The sequence below is a fragment of the Schistocerca cancellata genome, chromosome 9 (assembly GCF_023864275.1).
Source record: "Schistocerca cancellata isolate TAMUIC-IGC-003103 chromosome 9, iqSchCanc2.1, whole genome shotgun sequence".
In the NCBI taxonomy this organism is placed as follows: Eukaryota; Metazoa; Arthropoda; class Insecta; order Orthoptera; family Acrididae; genus Schistocerca; species Schistocerca cancellata.
The window spans coordinates 482,824,043-482,838,500 of record NC_064634.1 but is presented as its reverse complement, the minus strand read 5'-3'; the positions used below and the strand labels follow the sequence as shown (position 1 = coordinate 482,838,500).

General features: G+C 42.0%; 1 protein-coding gene across 1 annotated transcript in view; it reads right to left on the bottom strand.

The window, feature by feature from the left end:
- LOC126101510 (NACHT and WD repeat domain-containing protein 2-like) overlaps positions 1 to 14,458 on the bottom strand; it is a 1,881,963-nt gene that overhangs the window by 72,341 nt on the left and 1,795,164 nt on the right. The window lies entirely within an intron of this gene.

Here is a 14,458-nt window from a genome sequence, read left to right as displayed (position 1 = left end):
TCTACTGGGAATTTCTATATTACTTTTTTACAGACGAAAACGTTTTAATGCAGGATGACCTAAATGCCATAAAGTTGCCGTTCGCGTAAAACACATAATGCCACCTGCTAACCTCCGAACATCTGAGTTCACCAGAAAACATATACAGATTTTCCTATATTCTAAGTGAAACTTAACACCAAATTGAGATAATGGCACCATGAGACAGAGACAACTTTAAACTGACATTCTTTATCATTAAGCATATTTATGTAGAAGTCATATAACAAAATAAACGACCAAACTGAAACCTGCATCATGAAATAAAAAATACAAAATTAACCATCAAGGGTACAGGTGACCACAAACTAACCGAAAGATATATGAAAATGCCGGTTTTTGCGTTTACTTTTAGCTTCTATTTCTTCTGCAACAACTCATCAAAAACGCTAGAGAACCTTTTGACGAGTTGCATGTAGCGTAAATGAGTTCCTCATTCAAATAGATGACGTACATGAAAAAATAAATAAATAAAACAAATAAATAACTGTAGATCCATATTTCACTTGGTTGGGCATTGCTCCTCTGTATGCATCGTGGTGCATGTAAAAGCTTTTACATACCGACATGCCGACAAACTCCTTTTTAGTGCATACTTTTTAAAATAAATAGTTCTATTGCAAAAATCTCTAAACTGTTTGTAACAGACTATTCTCATGTTGGCATAGTCTAATGTGTGTAACGTAAGGTAGGGAAGGAAAGATTACTTCATGTACAGTCTGTTGTTCAATTTAACGTGTTTATAAATTGCTAATTGTAATTACGTGTGCATCATACACGATAGCAACTTAGCAGTCACGCTAGGCAGAGTTAACAAGCATTTTATATGAAATAAAACTGTATATGACTCAAGTATATCTACGCGTAATGTTGGCATTAAAATGTATGAATTGTGTAACTGGTAATGTCATTTCTATCTCTAATGACGTATCTGCCATGACAGTAGCGCCACAGGGCGTACGCTACCTAGCCGCCAGCCACATCACTAGGTTAGGTTAGGTTAGTGTTTTATAACGTCCCGTCGACAACGAGGTCATTAGAGACGGAGCACAAGCTCGGATTAGGGAAGGATGGGGAAGGAAATCGGCCGTGCCCTTTCAAAGGAACCATCTCTGCATTTGCCTGAAACGATTTAGGGAAATCACGGAAAACCTAAATCACGATGGCTCCCGAATGCACATCACTAGGCTACGTGCACATGTTTAGTTGAAATCTCATTTTGCTTTCAGTAAGACGTACGTAGCTTTTCACATTACTTGACAACTTTATCAAAGATGAATGTTCACTTTGTATCACGATGTATTTACGCACAACAAAAAAAGTTCTGCATCTCCTCGGTTCCGAGAGTTCCGGAACCTGTACAGAAAATTGGAATGGAAACCTACATCAACATCAATTCCGTCCATTTTATTGCTCATGAAAACCACACATTGCATGTTGTAACACCATACAGTGAGATCTTCAGAGGTGGTTGTCCAGACTGCTGTACGCACCGGTACCTCTAATATCCAGCAACACGTCCTCTTGCATTGATGCATGCCTGTATTCGTCGTGGCATACTATCCACAAGTTCATCAAGGCACTTTGGTCCAGATTGTCCCAATCCTCATTGGCGATTAGGCGTAGATATCTGGTGGCTCTGAGCACTATGGGACTTCACATCTATGGTCATCAGTCCCCTAGAACTTAGGACTACTTAAACCTAACTAACCTAAGGACATCACACAACACCCAGTCATCACGAGGCAGAGAAAATCCCTGACCCCGCCGGGAATCGAATTCGGGAACCCGGACATGGGAAGCGAGAACGCTACCGCACGACCACGAGCTGCGGACAGATATCTGGTTCAAATGGCTCTGAGCACTATGGGACTTAACAGCTGAGGTCTCCAGTCGCCTAGAACTTAGAACTACTTAAACTAAACTAACCTAAGAACATCACACACACCCATGCCCGAGGAAGGATTTGAAACTGCGACCGTAGCTGTCGCGCGGATCCAGACTGAAGCGCCTAGAACCGCTCGGCCTCACTGGCCGGCGCGTAGATATCTCAGAGTGGTTGCTGGGTCACGTCGTCCATAAACAGCACTTTTCAATTTATCCGAGACATGTTCGATAGGGTTCATGTCTGGAGAACGTACTGGCCACTCTAGTCGGGCGATATCGTTGCTGTTGTTGTTCAGTCCTGAGACTGGTTTAATGCAGCTCTCCACGCTACTCTATCCTGTGCAAGCTGCTTCATCTCCCAGTACTTACTGCAGCCTACATCCTTCTGAATCTGTTTAGTGTATTCATCTCTTGGTCTCCCTCTACGATTTTTACCCTCCACGCTGCCCTCCAATACTAAATAGGTGATAACTTGATGCCTCAGAACATGTCCTACCAAACGATCTCTTCTTCTAGTCAAGCTGTGCCACAAACTCCTCCCCAATCCTATTCAGTACATTCTCATTAGTTATGTGACCTATCCATCTAATCTTAAGCATTCTTCTGTAGCACTACAATTCGAAAGCTTCTATTCTCTTCTTGTCTAAACTATTTATCGTCCATGTTTCACTTCCATACATGGCTACACTCCATACAAATACTTTCAGAAACGACTTCCTGACACTTAAATCTACACTCGATGTTAACAAATTTCTCTTCTTCAGAAACGCTTTCCTTGCCATTGCCAGTCTACATTTTATATCCTCTCTACTTCGACCATCATCAGTTATTTTGCTCCCCAAATAGCAAAACTCCTTTACTACTTTACGTGTCTCATTTTCTAATCTAATTCCCTCATCATCACCCGACTTAATTCGACTACATTCCGTTATTCTCGTTTTGCTTTTGCTGATGTTCATCTTATATCCTCCTTTCAAGACACTGTCCATTTCGTTCAACTGCTCTTCCAAGTCCTTTGCTGTCTCTGACAGAATTACAATGTCATCGGCGAACCTCAACGTTTTTATTTCTTCTCCGTGGATTTTAATACCTACTCCGAGTGTTTCTTTTGTTTCCTTTACTGCTTGCTCAATATAGAGATTGAACAACATCGGGGAGAGAATACAACCCTGTCTCACTCCCTTCCCAACCACTGCTTCCCTTTCATATCCCTCAGCTCTTATAACTGCCATATGGTTTCTGTACAAATTGTAAATAGCCTTTCGCTCCCTGCATTTTACCCCTGGCTCCTTCATAATTTGAAAGAGAGTATTCCAGTCAACATTGTCAAAAGCTTTCTCTAAGTCTACAAATGCTAGAAACGTACGTTTGCCTTTTCTTAATCTAGCTTCTAAAATAAGTCGTAGGGTCAGTATTGCCTCACGTGTTCCAATATTTCTACGGAATCCAAACTGATCTTCCCCAAGGTCGGCTTCTACCAGTTTTTCTATTCGTCTGTAAGGAATTCGCGTTAGTATTTTGCAGCCGTGACTTATTAAACTGATAGTTCGGTAATGTTCTCATCTGTCAACGCCTGCTTTCTTTGTGATTGGAATTATTATATTCTTCTTGAAGTCTGAGGGTATTTTGCCTGTCTCATACATCTTGCTCACCAGATGGTGGAGTTTTGTCAGGACTGGCTCTCCCAAGGGTGTCAGTAGTTCTAATGGAATGTTGTCTACTCCCGGGGCCTTGTTTCGAATTAGGTCTTTCAGTGCTCTGTCAAACTCTTCACGCAGTATCATATCTCCCATTTCATCTTCATCTACATCCTCTTCCATTTCTATAACATTGCTCTCAAGTACATCTCCCTTGTATAGACCCTCTATATACTCCTTCCCCCTTTCTGCTTTCCCTTCTTTGCTTAGAACTGGGTTTCCATCTGAGCTCTTGATATTCATACAAGTTGTTCTCTTTTCTTGAAAGGTCTCTTTAATTTTCCTGTAGGCAGTATCTATCTTACCCCTAGTGATATAAGCCTCTACATCCTTACATTTGTCCTCTAGCCATGCCTGCTTAGCCATTTTGCACTTCCTGTCGATCTCATTTTTGAGACGTTTGTATTCCTTCTTTTTACCTACTTGATCCTCTGCTGCCTTTGCTACTTCATCCTTAAAAGCTACCCATTCTTCTTCTACTGTATTTCTTATATCCTAAAGGAAGGCATTCACAAGATGTGAACGTAGGGGGGCGAACTGTCGACCATGAAGACGAATGCCTCGTCAATATGCAGCCGATATGTTCTACATCTACATCTACATCTACATCCATACTCCGCAAGCCACCTGACGGTGTGTGGCGGAGGGTACCTTCAGTACCTCTATCGGTTCTCCCTTCTATTCCAGTCTCGTATTGTTCGTGGAAAGAAGGATTGTCGGTATGCCTCTGTGTGGGCTCTAATCTCTCTGATTTTATCCTCATGGTCTCTTCGCGAGATATACGTAGGAGGGAGCAATATACTGCTTGACTCTTCGGTGAAGGTATGTTCTCGAAACTTTGACAAAAGCCCGTACCGAGCTACTGAGCGTCTCTCCTGCAGAGTCTTCCACTGGAGTTTATCTATCATCTCCGTAACGCTTTCGCGATTACTAAATGATCCTGTAACGAAGCGCGCTGCTCTCCGTTGGATCTTCTCTATGTCTTGTATCAACCCTATCTGGTACGGATCCCACACTGCTGAGCAGTATTCAAGCAGTGGACGAACAAGCGTACTGTAACCTACTTCCTTTGTTTTCGGATTGCATTTCCTTAGGATTCTTCCAATGAATCTCAGTCTGGCATCTGCTTTACCGACAATCAACATTATATGATCATTCCATTTTAAATCACTCCTAATGCGTACTCCCAGATAATTTATGGTATTAACTGCTTCCAGTTGCTGACCTGCTATTTTGTAGCTAAATGATAAAGGATCTATCTTTCTGTGTATTCGCAGCACATTACACTTGTCTACATTGAGATTCAGTTGCCATTCCCTGCACCATGCGTCAATTCGCTGCAGATCCTCCTGCATTTCAGTACAATTTTCCATTGTTACAACCTCTCGATACACCAAAGCATCATCTGCAAAAAGCCTCAGTGAACTTCCGATGTCATCCACCAGGTCATTTATGTATATTGTGAATAGCAAAGGTCCTATGACACTCCCCTGCGGCATACCTGAAATTACTCTTACTTTGGAAGACTTCTCTCCATTGAGAATAACATGCTGCGTCCTGTTATCTAGGAACTCCTCAATCCAATCACACAATTGGTCTGATAGTCCATATGCTCTTACTTTGTTCAATAAACGACTGTGGGGAACTGTATCGAACGCCTTGCGGAAGTCAAGAAACACGGCATCTACCTGTGAACCCGTGTCTATGGCCCTCTGAGTCTCGTGGACGAATAGCGCGAGCTGGGTTTCACATGACCGTCTTTTTCGAAACCCATGCTGATTCCTACAGAGTAGATTTCTAGTCTCCAGAAAAGTCATTATACTCGAACACAATACGTGTTCCAAAATTCTACAACTGATCGACGTTAGAGATATAGGTCGGTCGGAGGATGGCATTTCACGTATCGTACAGTAATTACGGCGTCTTCCATGACCACTAGCGGCGTTCGTCGGCCCCACATAATGCCACCCCAAAACAGCAGGGAACTTCCACCCTGTTGCACCCGCTGGACAGTGTGTGTAAGGCGTCCAGCCTGACCGGGTTGCCTCCAAACACGTCTCCGACGGTTGTCTGGTTGAAGGTATATGCGACACTCATCGGTGAATAGAAAGTGATGCCAATCCTGAGTGGTCCATTCAGAATGTTGTTGGTCCCATCTGTATCGTGCTGCATGGTCTCGTGGTTGCAAAGATGGACCTCACCATGGACGTCGGGAGTGAAGTTGCGCATCATGCAGCCTATTGCGCACAGTTTGAGTCGTAGCACGACGTCCTGTGGCTGCACGAATAGCATTATGCAACACGGTGGCGTTGCTGTCAAAGTTCCTAGGAGCCATAATCCCTAGGTAGCGGTCGTCCACTGGAGTAGTAGCCCTTGGGTGGCCTGAGTGAGGCATGTCAATGACAGTTCCTGTCTCTCCTTATTGAGAGCCCTTCCTGGCACAAAGTAACAATGCGGACGCGATCGAACCGCGGTATTGACTGTCTAGGCACGGTTGAGCTACAGACAACACGAGCCGTGTTCCTCTTTCCTGGTGGAATGACTGGAACTGATCGGCTGTCGGACCATTCTGTCTAATAGGCGCTGCTCATTCATTGTTTACATCTTTGGGAGGGTTTAGTGACATCTCTGAACAGTCAAAAGGACTGTGTCTGTGACACAATATGCACAGTCAAAGTCTACATTCAGGAATTCTGGGAACTGGGGTGATGCAAAATTTATTTTTATGTGTGTATTACGTCTTAAACGTTTAGTATAGTGGCTCCATTTATACACGTGTATGATTATGCAGAAATAGCCTGTGACTTATTTCGCGACCAACCAGCTGTTTCAAAGCCGTTTTCATTTGTAATATGCTTATTGTTCATCTGTTGTGGTTTCATTCTTTTCACTTGTTCAAAGGAATTGATTCCATTCTCCAACTCTATCTGATGTGCTGGAAATATGTCGATGGATTTCATTGTTGCATTTTAATACGTAGCTTTCATTTTCGCCTATGGTGGGTTTTGGTCCCATTCTTCGGAAAATTCTCTCATTTTTCTCAATTTTCCTCTATTTCTCCTATTTTAAATGTGGAAATACACTCTGCTGCACAAAGCAATTTTGATTTTATAATTGTTTCATACTGTCTAAGGCTTGTATAATTGCACATCGATTATTTATTCAAGGTGTCCTTGGAGAACTGATACGGGATCTCCGTCTTCTGGGATCTGGCATTGTTTATTTCTGTGGTCATTCCATTAGATTGACTGATTTCTCCGACGTATTTCAGTCTTCAAAGTTGATTATTTTTTCCAAAATTCGTTTTCAGTGGTAGGCGGTATTTACCACATTTGTAATGTGTTCTGCTTTGAATATCGTGATCTGTAGTCCTGCTTTCTATGTTATTCTTTTGAGAAAGTTATTCAAATTAGAACTGATTTCACTGATACAAGGAATGTACTATTAAACAAAAAGGGCTTATCACAAGACTAATAAAACCGTTTAACTGGAAAACATACACCAACACATCGACTGTCGTCATGGCGTAGGCGTGCTGGCGCATGTCCAAGAGTGACTGTTGTGAATAGTTAACACTCGTTACCACACTATGTAAGTGTGTGTAATTTGTGTGCCCGTGTACATTGTGGTGGGAAACAGCCTGAAGAGCTGCTAAAGGTGCTGTAGTGTAGTTTGTGCTGAGAAATAAATGTTCAGAAAAAATCCTCGAGTGAATTAGCTTTCAAGTTAACCAATCAGGCCTTTGCGCTAGCATATTCAAGCGGCCTGGCAGATACGATTAGTGTAAGCTGTTCTCATTACCGAGATAATTGTGCAGGAGCCTCTTCACGCTTTGGCTTGGTTCGAGCTTTACTTCTGCCCCACTTCTAATTTTTGTATCTCTCTCTTGTTCGTTTTAGGATACCAAACGAAGAGCATGTTTAGCGACACCTTCTCGAGCGTGCTGCTTGAGTTTGCACCCGAAACGGCCTGAGTAGCTAACTTTAATGATAAACTCGGGAACGGCGCAACGTATCGACCTTGCCTCGTAACAAGTATTTCTCAGCACACCCTATCCTGCCAAACCTTCACAAGCTTTTCAGACTGACTCTGACCACCATGTATAATGGCACTCGCTGAATTTCTCGTAATGTCCTTCAGACGTATTTGATGGTTTTTCAGCGTCGTAATGTGAAAAGGAAACATGGTGTAATTTGCACTACTGGTATTTTGAACGGCGGAAAGAGCAGAATGGCTTTGTGTTTTAAGGGAAGTGGGGATAACACTTACTGTGTTTGTGACAGACAGACTTTTGTATTATAATTTTGAAATGAAGTAGTTATCCATCAGTGTGGTATCTGCAAAAATAATGTATTACAGTTCATATATGGAAAGACTCTACCTGAATAGAAATCCAGTAAACCCAAAGGGGATTTCTGCTGCCACGGCGACGAGTACAATTCCCAGGAAGACGTAAGTAATTCTCAGATACACGTGAACAGCAATCAGCAAGAACGTCAACGCCGGCAGTCACAATAAATAGGTACTACTGCGAGTTCCACTACACTGTCAGCACCATTTGTGGCATTCAGACTTAGTTTTACGTTTGTTGAGTTTGTCATCAGCATCTCCTAAAAACATTTCTGATGTGTTCGTAAGTTTCAGATTATTTAGGCTATTAAGGGACTAACTGTTTTAATTTGAGAATCCAGTCAATATCAAAATTACCAAGTGGTGTTGTTCATATGTGCTCTAACTTCAAAAAGATTTAGGAAGCAGCTATCAATTTTTTATTTTTTATGTGCACATGGATCAATGTATTCCTTTTGATAAAAGACTGAGCACTGCTCTCATATGATGCTAAAGCATCACCTGGATAACGACAAGTGAACGAAATGGAGCTATAATAATTCGGAACTGGTATGCGAATAAACAAATTTGGTAGCCGCAGTTTATCTGAAAGTATCCAAAAACGAGGTGAATGACGTGAACACGCCTTTCTGTTGGCTAATCTTACCATATTACAAAACATAATGGGATTATCGAAGAACTTACTATTTGCTTAATGAATCTGACACAGCAACACTATTATTTTAACAGTTGCGCCATATATACATGTAGCACCCGCAGTAATGTTTCTATATAATAGTTTTTCCTATCCTTTGCATCTTGCAGAATGAAGTCAGCAGTATTGTACAATCCTGTCTCTTTTTGTGGTTGCTGTTATTGCGCACCAATTATTCCTATCATCACACGATTCTGTTATTCAGCTATCCGCTTATGAGAGGTAGCTATGCAATTTTAACAATCTCTGCCGGTTTGTTTTGACTCCGCTAACGGCATGCTGCGGCACTGTGTCCAGACAAATGAGCCCGCAAACAAACAACAAAGTAATTATGGAACTTTGTTTTCGCGAGGTCATGGTTAAAACTGTACAACTACCCCTTGCAGTTTCCAAATTGATGTGTACTACTTGCACAACCATACTTTACTTTTTGCAGTTTATTCTGGGGTTTTGCAACATTGTACATTCACTCCAAATAAACAGTAAAGCACCTATTTCGATATTCAACAATTCAGATAATGAATTAGACACTTTAATGTAACTACCATTGCATGTTATTACAAAAACGTTTCGTGAACTGTTTTTAAATCTGTAACCATTGCGTGACAAACAAAACTATTGTAATATTCCAGGATTGCAGTTAACGATGCCGTGTTTAAGATGCCAGTCACGTACAGCTACGTAAATAAAATAAAAAAGTTATATGCAGCTTGCAGAGGGATGTTTTCTTGTAAACTACTGCAATATATATATACAGCATAGTGAATGCATTATTTTGGCCAAGATAGATACGCAGCCCACACCTACTACAGTAGTACAAGTTTATATGCCAACTATCTCTGCAGATGACGAAGAAATTGAAGAAATGTATGATGAAATAAAAGGAATTATTCAGATAGTGAAGGGAGACGAAAATTTAATAGTCATGGTATTCGAGTGTAGGAAAAGGGAGAGAAGGAAACGTAGTAGGTGAATATGGATTGGGGCTAAGTAATGAAAGAGGAAGCCGCCTGGTAGAATTTTGCACGGAGCACAACTTAATCATAGCTAACACTTGGTTTAAGAATCATGATAGAAGGTTGTATACATGGAAGAACCCTGGAGGTACTAAAAGGTATCAGATAGATTATATAATGGTAAGACAGAGATTTAGGAACCAGGTTTTAAATTGTAAGACATTTCCAGGGGCAGATGTGGACTCTGACCACAATCTATTGGTTATGACCTGTAGATTAAAACTGAAGAAACTGCAAAAAGGTGGGAATTTAAGGAGATGGGACCTGGATAAACTGAAAGAACCAGAGGTTGTACAGAGTTTCAGGAAGAGCATAAGGGAACAATTGACAGGAATGGGGGAAAGAAGTACAGTAGAAGAAGAATGGGTAGCTTTGAGGGATGAAGTAGTGAAGGCAGCAGAGGATCAAGTAGGTAAAAAGACAAGGGCTAGTAGAAATCCTTGCGTAACAGAAGAAATATTGAATTTAATTGATGAAAGGAGAAAATATAAAAATGCAGTAAATGAAGCAGGCAAAAAGGATTACAAACGTGTCAAAAATGATATCGACAGGAAGTGCAAAATGGCTAAGCAGGGATGGCTAGAGGACAAATGCAAGGATGTAGAGGCTTATCTCAATAGGGGTAAGATAGATACTGCCTACAGGAAAATTAAAGAGACCTTTGGAGATAAGAGAACCACTTGTATGAACATCAAGAGCTCAGATGGAAACCCAGTTCTAAGCAAAGAAGGGAAGGCAGAAAGGTGGAAGGAGTATATAGAGGGTCTATACAAGGGCGATGTACTTGAGGACAATATTATGGAAATGGAAGAGGATGTAGATGAAGATGAAATGGGAGATACGATACTGCGTGAAGAGTTTGACAGAGCACTGAAAGACCTGAGTCGAAACAAGGCCCCTGGAGTAGACAACATTCCATTGGAACTACTGACGGCCTTGGGAGAGCCAGTCCTGACAAAACTCTACCATCTGGTGAGCAAGATGTATGAAACAGGCGAAATACCCTCAGACTTCAAGAAGAATATAATAATTCCAATCCCAAAGAAAGCAGGTGTTGACAGATGTGAAAATTACCGAACAATCAGTTTAATAAGCCACAGCTGCAAAATACTAACACGAATTCTTTACAGAAGAATGGAAAAACTAGTAGAAGCCGACATCGGGGAAGATCAGTTTGGATTCCGTAGAAATACTGGAACACGTGAGGCAATACTGACCTTACGACTTATCTTAGAAGAAAGATTAAGGGAAGGCGAACCTACGTTTCTAGCATTTGTAGACTTAGAGACAGCTTTTGACAATATTGACTGGAATACTCTCTTTCAAATTCTAAAGGTGGCAGGGAGCGAAAGGCTATTTACAATTTGTACAGAAACCATATGGCAGTTATAAGAGACGAGGGACACGAAAGGGAAGCAGTGGTTGGGAAGGGAGTAAGACAGGTTTGTAGCCTCTCCCCGATGTTATTCAATCTGTATATTGAGCAAGCAGTAAAGGAAACAAAAGAAAAATTTGGAGTAGGTATTAAAATCCATGGAGAAGAAATAAAAACTTTGAGGTTCGCCGATGACATTGTAATTGTGTCAGAGACAGCAAAGGACTTGGAAGAGCAGTTGAACGGAATGGACAGTGTCTTGAAAGGAGGATATAAAATGAACATCAACAAAAGCAAAACGAGGATAATCGAATGTAGTCGAATTAAGTCGGGTGATGTTGAGGGTATTAGATTAGGAAATGAGACACTTAAAGTAGTAAAGGAGTTTTGCTATTTGGGGAGCAAAATAACTGATGATGGTCGAAGTAGAGAGGATATAAAATGTAGACTGGCAATGGCAAGGAAAGCGTTTCTGAAGAAGAGAAATTTGTTAACATCGAGTATAGATTTAAGTGTCAGGAAGTCATTTTTCAAAGTATTTGTATCGAGTGTAGCCATGTATGGAAGCGAAACATGGACGATAAATAGTTTGGACAAGAAGAGAATAGAAGCTTTCGAAATGTGGTGCAACAGAAGAATGCTGAAGATTAGATGGGTAGATCACGTAACTAATGAGGAAGTATTGAATAGGATTGGGGCGAAGAGAAGTTTGTGGCACAACTTGACCAGAAGAAGGGATCGGTTTGTAGGACATGTTCTGAGGCATCAAGGGATCACCAATTTAGTATTGGAGGGCAGCGTGGAGGGTAAGAATCGTAGGGGGAGACCAAGAGATGAATACACTAAGCAGATTCAGAAGGATGTAGGATGCAGTAGGTACTGGGAGATGAAGAAGCTTGCACAGGATAGAGTAGCATGGAGAGCTGCATCAAACCAGTCTCAGGAGTGAAGACCACAACAAGAACAACATATACAGCTTTTGCCAACAAAGGCCACTACAAGAGAATTGTTGTGTATTAAAATTCTTGTGGGTGAAGCTGGCGATACATTCAAAATCACCCACTTCCAAACACTAATTTTTCTGTGTGATGCTACCTTTGATACCCGTATTGTGCAATACAGTGGTTGTGCGATAGCAGCTGTTTTAATTCAGCAGACATGAGCGTTTCAGATGGTCGCCATGACATCGTGGTGGTCACCAGGGTATCCCAGTCCGTTTCGTATCAATGTATCTTGCAAGCGAAAAAATTCGAGATTGTTCTGTTATGTTTTCGAGCTTTTCTCGAATTTGGTAGAATAGAATTTGAAACGAGACATATCGCCTTCACCCGTGCTCCAAAACATCTTAACCGGCGAGTCATGCAACGTAATAAAGCCAGGGCGGAAGCTCATGGAAAAACGGTATCTGCTTAAACTGACAAGCTACGTAATGAATGAATGGTATTGCGAGCGAACAGTTTTAGAAGCAGAAAATGGGGTAGTTCAAACAAGCAAATCGGCGAGTACAATACACGGTCAAAGAGAAAGGAAAAAAATTAAATCGTTTAATGCAATAAGTAACCCTGGCTAAAGCGTAGACTGCCCAATAGAATTCCTAAATAAACTCAATGATCCTGCTATGTCCTCGCAAAACATTTTCTAAACATCACCATAGAATCGGGAATGTTAAACGCAAAAGAAAGAAAGAAAAGGAAGCATTAAAACCAAGAATTCCACTTATTTCCGCTAACCTGCCATTCAGGTTTTAAAAGGTTCCAGCTAGCGACAGACACTTTACCATTCACCTAAGCAAGCGAACGGTTTACAAGAATTTACTCTGAATGAGATAGATTTTGTAGGGAGGAGATGATTAACTGCACATTTTTTTCTAGCTCAGGAAACAAATAGAAAAATGATCGAGCGTAGCAACAAGAGCATACAGCCAAAGCCAGGACTAATTTGTAGATCGCAACACTGCCAGGTGCAAGTAAGCAAACGAGCGAGTCTGAGAGGAATAAACAGAGGCGGACGTTTTAATAGCTGTTTGCTCTGCCCTGGCAGACCACGCCCTCAGCAGACACGGCAAAAGGCCGCTTTTTTAGAGGAGGGGGCAATCAATCGCGAAGCTGTCTGCACCGGGACGCGTCTCTGTGGGCGGACAGCGGCGTTTTGCGAAACCCGCTTTCATACGCTGCCAAAGCGGCGAAAGGCCAGTTGAAACACAATAATTCCGCCGCACGACAGAAAAAAAGGCAGCCCAGTGTAACGACTGCGGAAGCTTTTAATCGTAAAGCATACAAAAGCGTTAGCTGAAAGGCTTTAAATGAATTTGTTCAAATGCCAGGGGGGGGGGGGGGCACAATTTTGCTGAATACAGTAATGGGGGCGGTCCCTGTCGCTGCCGCCTGCACAGAAAAGCACAGAACTGGCTCCTTTCACGGACGGCGCAGCAGAGGGAAGAGTCAGATGTTAAAAGCTGGCATTAATGAACGCTGCGCTAGAGACCGAGAAATGTGACAACACTCATCTGACGTGCGTACCTATCGGATCAGAAAGACAACAGATAGCTTCAAAAGAGAACATACACCGTCTGACTTAGTTATTGTTTTAATTTTCACTTGAAAGTTCCGAGATTTTAGGCCGTGGCCGATGTATAAAACTTACTCCTAACGTTTCCTCTCGGACTGCAGGAGGCATCGTCAGGTGGTCAGACGTACAACGGCAAACTACAACCAGGACTCAAGGGAGCACCAACTATATGTACACTGTAGAGGGCACAACAGCCAATCACGTGACATCGGCTACTATGCTATCTCAAGAAATACCTAATTCTCGATTGAAAGCAATCGATAGTCATCCATATAATGCAACGTCGATATCCAAAAATTATCTAATTTAACGTCTTCCATTTTCGGTTAAAATTAATGCCGTGTATATACAGCAACGAGCCGAAACATTATTGTTTTTTTGTTTTAAGGCGCAAAAAACAACTGGGGTTATACGCGTCCAAGTCAAAACAATAGAACACGAAGACAGACGGCCAATAACTCAGACGGCAAACGTAAGCGGGAACGTAAACGGTTAAAAAACGGGCATTCCGTCAGGAAGTGGCGGACAGTTAAAACTTCGGCGCAATGCTTACAAAGTGGTGGGGTGGCGCCATTTATCAAATGACGATGGCTAAGTAGGCAGTGCCCAATACGGAATCTAGTTAAAATGACTGCCTCCCAGCGGAAGGCCCGATAGGGGGTCGTCCAAGCCGCTGGGAGAGGCTTAATAATCCGGAGGTTACTCCCACGAAGGGAGGACCAATGGCGATGCCAAAGGGACACCACCTCCTGACAGACGGCGACACAGAGATCACTGGAGGGAACATAGGAACCAGCGGGGTGAGTTACTGGAACTGCAGCCTTGGCAGCAG